This window comes from Rhinolophus sinicus, linkage group LG09 (assembly GCF_036562045.2).
Source record: "Rhinolophus sinicus isolate RSC01 linkage group LG09, ASM3656204v1, whole genome shotgun sequence".
NCBI classification, from domain to species: Eukaryota; Metazoa; Chordata; class Mammalia; order Chiroptera; family Rhinolophidae; genus Rhinolophus; species Rhinolophus sinicus.
Window position 1 is genome coordinate 86,301,172 of NC_133758.1, and position 8,991 is coordinate 86,310,162.

General features: G+C 36.3%; 1 non-coding gene across 1 annotated transcript; it reads left to right on the forward strand.

The window, feature by feature from the left end:
- The first annotated feature begins 912 nt into the window (after nucleotides 1-912).
- On the forward strand, nucleotides 913-1,015 carry LOC141567064 (U6 spliceosomal RNA). The gene has a single exon (XR_012489460.1). It is a non-coding gene; the product is annotated as a U6 spliceosomal RNA (small nuclear RNA).
- Nucleotides 1,016-8,991: the final 7,976 nt, after the last annotated feature.

An 8,991-nucleotide genomic window follows, 5' to 3' on the forward strand; every position in this document is an offset into this window, starting at 1 on the left:
GAGGAGCCCCTCTGCAGGCCAAGTTCAGCCTCAGCCAGTGCCCTGCATGGGGCCACCTGGCACGAGTCACAAAGCAATCTACAGATGGCTGCCATAAATGCTAGGCTTGGAGATGCCTCAGGAGGCCAAGCTGTGAACAAAGGCTGGCTGCTGCTAGTGTTGGGCTTGAGGCTGCTCAGCAAGAAATACAGGTCATCTGAAGTGAGATGCTGCTTGTTTGGTGTTTGTAAACCTTTAAGAGATTTTGGTAAAGACTTGATAAGAATAGATATATAGGTCAATGGACTAGAATTAAGAATCCAGAAATAAACCCTTACATTTGCAGTCAATTGACTGTTGACAAAGGTGTCAAAATAATTAAATGGGGGAGAGAATGGTGTTTTCAATAAATGATACTGGGGCAACTGAATAGCTGTATGCAAAAGAATAAAGTTGGACCCATACCACATATCGTATAAAAAAAATAAATAAAAGTGGGTCATAGACCTAAATAAAAGCTAGAAATACAACATTCTTAGGAGAAAACATAGGCATACCCCGTTACCTGAGATTGGCAATGGTTTTTAAAATATGACAACAAAAGTACAAGCAACAAAAGAAAAAAATAGACTAATTGGACTTTATCAAAATTAAAACTTTTGTGTTGCAAAGGACATCATTATGAAAATAAATAGACAACCCACTGCCCACTGAATGGGACAAAATATTTACTAATCATCTATCTAATAAGGGACTTGCATATAGAATATATAAAGTACTCTTATAACTCAATAATAAAAAGACAAATAACCTAACTAAAAAATCACAAAGGATCTGAATAGACTGTTGTCCAAAAAAGATACACAAGTGGCAAATCAAAATCACATGAGACACAACTTTATACAATTAGGATGGTTAAAATAAAAAAGATAGGTGCTCACTTCTACAGCACATATATTAAAATTGGAAAAAAACAGAGATTAACATGGCCTCTGGGCAAGGATGATATGCAAATTCTAAAGCATTACATATTTTTAAAAAGAGATAAGTATTGGAGGGGGCATGAATAAATTAGAACCCCATAATTGCTGTAGCAATGTAAAATGGTACAGCAATGTAAAATGGTACACTTTGGAAAACAACCTGAAGTTCCTCAAAAGGTTAAACATATAGTTACCCAATAACCCAGTGATTCCATTCCTAGGTGTATACCCAAGAGAAATGAAAACACATGTCTACAAAAAAGAGTTGTGTATGAATGATTGTAGCAGCATAAATCATTACAGCCAAATTGTAGAAAGAACCCAAATACCCATCAACTGATGAATGGATAAATAATATGTAGTATAGCCACATAATGGAATATTATTTGGCAATAAAAATAAAGTACTGACACATGCTACAACATGGATAAACATTAAAAACATTATATTAAATGAAAGAAGCCATTCACAAAAGACCAAATATTGTATGATTCATATGAAATGTCCAGAAAAGGCAAATCCATAGATACAGGAGTAGATTAGTGGTTATCTAGGACTGGAAGAATTTGGGAGGTGATAGCTAAAGAGAACATGGTTACTTCTGGAGTGACAAAAATGTCCTAAAATTAGTTGTTCTGACATTCACACAACTCTGAGAATATGCTAAAAACCATTGAACTGTACACTTTAAGTGAATGAATTGTACACTGATATAATTCATGTGACATATGAATTATATCTTAAATCTTCTACCAAAAAAGTCAATAATGTATTAACAGTTGACTACATTCATTGGAGGGGAAAATCACTCTGAATGCAGCACAGGATCATCATGACATTGAATATGAAAGAGATATAGAGTTTGAGAAGCTCTGTCATATGTTTAGTGGGGTTCCAGAAAGAGAAAATATAAAGAATAGGGGGAAAGAAGATAATAAAAGGGCTAAGTATTTTCCACAATTTAAGATACATCAAAAACCCAAATCTGAATGAGTTCATGTTGAAATTATAGGCAAAACAAAAACCTTAAATGCTAACCAAGAGAAAAATCATATTGCTTATAAGAGAATGATATTTAAACTGAAAAATAATTTTGTTCAATAGCAATGGATACCATAAAACATGAAACATCTTTAAAATGCTTAGGGAAAATAAACTAGTAATTGATGTAATTCAGCTAGAAAACAGTTAAACATGGAAGAAAACTTTGGAGTCAAGAAGCAAAAAAATTTTAAGCATATGGAATAAATTAAGAATGCCACTGAATTCCAACCAATCATTCTATATTTCATATCAATGTATCAAATTATATGACCAAACTTGATATTGAACAGATTTGAGGTCTTAGGCTATATTGAGAATCTTTTTCTGGCTTGGAAAGATTGAATGTTTACAGATGGAACTGAGATATAATTTAAATGTCCTTCGTGTGTGCGTGTGTGTGTGGGGGGTGTTTGGGGGAGAGGCATGTCCAGTTTGCTCACAAGCCTTCCCTCCTCCACTCAGGGAATTTGTGGACAGCAGCAGATTAAACTGTTGTAATGCAGGCATCAGTGCTCCTAACATTGTTCATTCCCATGTTGATGGGTTTTTTATTATTAGTTTCAGGTGTACAAAACAATGTAATAGTTAGACATGTATACCCCTCACGAAGTGATAATCCCCCTTCCCCAATCTACTACCCCTCTGACATCATATATAGCTCTTACAATTCCATTAACTATTCCTTATGCTGTATTCCACATCCTGTGACCATATGTATATATAAAATTATAGTTGACATTCATTATTATTCAGCTTCAGCTTCAGATGTTCATGGCAGTGGTTCTTTACCTCTTCCATCCATCCTCCAGGTCTTACCTTTCACTCTTCTCACCCCCGTTCCCTGTGGTAGTGACTCCTTTGCTGATTGATAAACCCTGAGTGAGAAGCAAGAAAGGTCTTCAATATATCAATGTTGTGGAAGCTTGTGGCAGTTAGTTGCATCTTATCTCAATTCACTGACAATTTTTAAACATGGAGTTTTACCTTTTCTAAAAAAACTCTAAGCTTTGATACCTACTACCTGATCTAATGGATAGATGAGAACACTTATGATGAAAACTCCCAGTATTGCTGTCATGTAGAAGAAAAAGAACCACAGAAATTACTGTGATAGTTGATTTAATATTAGCTTCTTAAGTAGTCATTGCAACATTTGTTTTTTTCCATTTGTCTACCCTTCAGGTGTAAGTTAATGACTGTTACCTGGTGCTCTATACTGGCTACTTCACAATATACAGCTTGAATATGAGATGAAATGGCCATATGTTGGCCGGACTTTGGAGAAACAGGTCTCCTGTAAATTACACAATGCACCCAGCTCAAAGGCTCAGAGAATATATGGGCCATTGCTCTTCTGATATGAATATGATGCTACTAAGTGCCGCTTCACATCATTCAATAAATCCCCATGCAATTCTCTTTCAGGAAAACCCACTCTACTGGAGTCCAAGCAGGACCTCACAGGATGGTGCCAGTTGGTATAGTTAAGTGTTATTCCTACCTCAGTGACCTGACTCATTGCCTCAAGCCTCATTCTCCTCTTCAGGTCACACTGTTTGCTTTTCCTTTTTTATCTTATGAAGCACTACCGCTTTTATAACATACCCCATTCTGAACATTGACGTCAGTGAACTGATGGCTTCCATGCAGTTGGCAGAGATCAGCTCACAGTTCTGTCATTCATCCACTTGAACAGTCACAAACAGAAAGACAAGCAGACCCCTTTCTTTTCTTGTGCTATATTTATTCTTAGCCCTCTGTTGAGACTTGGCAACAACCAGTGGAACCAGAAGATATTTTGTTTGGATTAGTTCAACAGTCATCCTCTGAGATTTTCATCTATCTTGTTTGTTATGGTGGAGTGGTCTCTGTTCCAACATTCCATCTGAATCGTGAATGGCTTGGAACAATCCATCTTGACAAATGACATGGATTGCTGAATCACTGGTATTTATTTACTTTTGAAATTCACATTTAAATCAGTCATTATTAATAAAATGACATTGACATATGCCTTCCAACGTTACTTTCTTAGTTAAGAAAATATGGACGCAGTACATAAATGTTAAATAACTATGTTGTACCCCTGAAACTCATAAAATATTGTATGTCAGCTATACTTTAATTTAAAAGAAAAAAGAAAATCTGGATGCAAACTCTCAAAAAGAATTCCAGTTTCCCCAAACAATCCAGAGATGTATAAATGTGGTTGCTTAGAAATACCATTCTTACTGCTCTTAGAGTTTCAATTACTCTGAAGAAGGTATTGTCATTTCTTTTTTTGATACACTAAGTTTACTAACTTTTATTTTAAAGAAAGACGTTAGGGAAATTAGATATACTTTGTAGAATGAGGCTAAGCTCCTCTTATTAAAGTTCCTGTGTAGATCTCTACCCATACTTTGTATTTAGACTTTCATGTATTTCTTCTCTTTAAGACTATAGGTGTCCTCTTGTCTTGTTAGGGAGACCACCTCAGGGAAGATGTAGATGCCTGATCACTGCACTGTACACCTGAAGTTGAAGCTGAACAATAATGAATGTCAACTACAAGTTTATATATATATGCATATATATACACATGCATATATATTCATATATATGTATATATATATAAAATGTATATAGTTACAAGAAGCAGAGTACAGCATTAGGAATAGAGACAGTGGAAATGTAATGGCTGTGTGCGATGTCAGAGGGATAGTGGATGGGGGGAGGGGGGTTGACACAGTGTGAGGGATATAAATGATAAATGTCTAACTATTACTTTGTTTTGTGTACCTGAAACTAATAAAAAAATATATAGGTGTCCTATATCAGGTTATCAGACTTTTCCACGAGTCCTAGTGCCTTTGCCATCTACCTCTCATTTCATCATCACATCATCCACCTCACCTTACTGCATAGCCCTTCACAGTTTTCAACCTCTGGTATTTGGTCTTCACAAGAGTCTTGTGAGGAAGGGCTATCGGATATTGCATGCGTATCCATTTTACCTCTAGTGTTAAATGTTTTCTTCTTATAATTAGTGTAATTATAATAACATTAATTATGCTTCAAGAATTTTACAATGCCCAGAGGTACCAGGAAAAATGGCAAGATGTTGTAAAAAACATATTGAGGAATTTCTGACTTAAGCGTCAGAGTCACCCTATATGTACAGTGAAATAAACCTGAAACCAAGCTCATGGGAAAGAGGTAGCATCTAGTAACTGCCAAGAAAGCTTGGAGTTACACAGAAGACAATGCCATATTTGGCTTCTTAATCTTTTCCATCTTTTTCATGCAGCCTCTCAGGCCACATATTGATCTTTAGTTACATTTCCTTCCCCTCTGCCCCACAACCCACCCCACCAAATGGTGTGCTTTATAATAGGTAGGTAGGTAGGTAGGTAGGTAGGTAGGTAGGTAGGTAGGTAGGTAGGTAGATAGATAGATTAGATAGATAGATAGATAGATAGATAGATAGATAGATAGATAGATAGATAGATAGATATAGGTAGATATAGATATAGATATATAAATTTGAGATATAGGGTATGGAGGAGTTTGAATACTATGTAAAACAGGACAAGGAACTGCTAGCTGCTTTAATAGTCAAACTTCAAAATATCATTTGCTTAACACGACAAAGAATGATTTCTTACTCTTGCCGTAGCTAAATGCAAGCCAAGCAGATTTTCTCCAATGCGGTCTCAGAGATCCAGACTGCTTTCATATAACAGCAATAGTATCTTAAAATTCCTTGTTTCTAGTTTCACAAATGAGAGAGAGAGAGCGAGAGAGCGAGAGAGAGAGAGAGAGAGGCTAAGAATATATAGAATTCACACTGGCTCATAACTCACACTGTCCAGGAAAAATCTGTATAGTTGCCATCAGAAGAATTGGTAGGCGTTCCAGCTCTTGTTACTAACTTGTTAAGGCCCTTACTTTCTTCAGAAGTGTCTATTTTTTGTTTTTTACTGTTAAATGGAGTGGGTATTTTGAGAGTCTCATCCAATGACATATTAAAGGGCTTTAAACCTAATTCCATATTCGTATAAAACCCCACTGTAACATGATTAAGTGAGGCCTGAAAATTCAGTCATGTAAAATACGAAGTCATTTTATTGCATGATTAATGAAATGCAGGAAGATCCAGGGCCGACGCGTGCCATCCACATCTGCCCAGACCTGCTGAAGTGTAAAGTTTTGAAATTTCCCGGTTAGTTGGCCAGTTTGGGCCAAGAGAATATTCAGGATTTAGGGATCCATTTTCCTTTCCCCGTTTTCCCCAAATAGTTTGAGATTGCTGTCTCCCCTTTGGCTTCATTCTCTTCTCCTCCCACCCAAATAAACTTTCCCTGAGTAAGAAAGGGCTGATCAGAGGAGGAAAGTCATTGCCAATAATAGTGTTATATCCAAATTCATCTTATTGGGAGGGGAGGGGTACTGCATTCCCTTAGATTAAATAAGTTACCTATGGTCAATGTGTAATGGAACAGAGAAAAGTTTATTCTCCTGATTTTTCTTAGGGAAAACACTGTGTTTACTTATGGAAATAATCTGATACATTGTAACCCATGTTATGCATGAACTGAAAGGAGGAATTGGCATTGCTGCTCAGGGGAAGGTGTGGCTTGAGAAGGGGTGTGGATAAACACACCAAAAGGAGAAAGCAAGAAAAGAGAGTAGGAGGTAAGGGGTTTAGACAGCTGGCAGTACGCTGTGTCCTGGGCTGCGGAGAATCCCTGAATCTTCAGTGTGTGCACAAAATACAAATATACACCTGAAGTCATTGGAATTCTTTCCTTCACGGGCTAGATGGGAAGCGATAATATTTTAATATTAAGACTTGGAATGTTGTAGATATTAGTTATTACATTGATATTAAATTTTACATTTACATTACAATTTTACATTATGTAAAATTATATTTTATATGAGGGCAATTTACATTGCCCTCTTCACAACTGGCTACAGAGGTATATCATAGTTATTCACTTTTGACCTTCCAATTCCCATTTCCATGCACTCACAGAAACCAGGCAGCAACAGCAGAGAACAAACTCCCAGTCTTATTGTCCTGAGGAATCTCAGATACTCCTTTTTTGATTTAAAGCATAATGACGGCAAGAGATGCATTAACAGCCAGAATTTCTAAGAGGCCAGGGACAACTCCAGTACGTTTGACATCAGGTTCTATCAAAACCATCTCAAACATGGCTTTTGACTTTTTCAGTCTGACTTATTTCACTTAACACGATAACCTCAAGATCCGTCCATGTTGTCGCAAATGGCACTATTTTATCTTTTCTTATGGCTGAGAAATATTCCATTGGGTCCACATCTTTTTTTATCCAATTATCTATCGAATAATCCATAAAAATAATCCAAAATGTAAAAATAAGTCAACATACTAAATAGGAATAAATGTAAAGCCAGAGCTAAAGTAAAATTGAGAGATAAGTGGAAAGATCTGTTTAAATTTTCAGTGACAAAAACTAAGTGCAAATAGGTCAAACATCTACAGATTATTTTTTAAAATGCAAACATGAAACAAATTAATTAGAGATTAAATTAATCTACATGACAATATTTTAGTCTGGTACCCACCTAGCACTATACATACTTATTGTCATATTATTGACTATATTCCCTATGCTTTACTTTACATCCCCATGACTATTTTATAACTACCAGTTTATACTTCTTAATCCATTCACCTTTTCACCGTGCCCCCCAGCTCCCTCCCACCTATCACCCCCAATTTTCTAGTACCCATCTGACACCATACGTAATTATTACAATATTATTGACTATAATCCTTGTACTATACCCTGCATCCCCATCATTACTGTATAACAACCAATTTGTACTTCTTAATTCCTTTTCACTCACCCCAAACCCCCCTCATCTGACAACCATCAATATGTTCTCTGTATCTATGAGTTTGTTTCTGTTTTGTTCATTTGTTTTGTTTCTTAAATTCCACATATAAGCAAAGTCACATTGCATCTATATTTCTCCGTCTTACACTCCACTCAGCACAGTACCCCCCCATCTCCATCCATACTGCCACCAATGGCAAGAACGCATTCCCTTCCATGGCTGAGGAATTTTCTGTTGTATATATGTATCACCTCCTCTTTATCCATCATCCATTAAGGACCCCTAAGCTGCCTCCACAACTTGGCCATTGTAAACAATGCTGCAATGAACATATGAATACACATGTTCCCTTGAAGTAGCGTTTGGGTTTCTTCAGATAAATACCATGAAGTGGGATTCTGGATCCTTCTTTGTCTTAAAGTCTATTTCTTTGTTTTAAAGTCTATTTTGTCTGGTATAAGTATTGCTATCCCAGCTCTTTTTGTTTGTTTGTTTCCATTTTCATGAAATAACTTTTTCCATCCCTTTACTTTTTGTCTGTATGTGTTTTTCAATCTGAAGTGATTTTCTGTAGGGAGGGTATGTAAGAGTTTTGTTTTCTTGTCCATTCAGCCCTCCTATGTCTTTTGAGTGGAGCATTCAATCCATTTACATTGAAAGTAATTGTTGATAGATCTAGTTATTACCATTTTATTATTCACAATTTTGATTATTTTTTTTCACTTAAAGAAGTCCCTCTAATATTCCTTGTAATATAGGTTTGGTGGTGATGAACTCCTTTAGGTTTTTCTTGTCTGGGAAGCTCTTTATCTGCCCTCAATTCTAAATGATAGCTCTGCTGGGTAGAGTACCCTTGATTGTAGATCCTTGCTTTTCATCATATTGAATATTCTGTCGAATCCCTTCTGGTCGTCACAGTTTCTGTTGAGAAATCAGATGACAGTCTTATGGGTGCTCCCTTATAATTTACTAGTTGCTTTTCTCTTGCTGCTTATAGGATTCTCTCTTTGTCTTTAACTTTTGCCATTCTAATTAAAATGTGTCTTGGTATGGGCCTGTTTGGGTTCATCTTGTTTGGGGTTTTCTGTGCTTCTGGACTTGTATGTCTGTTTCC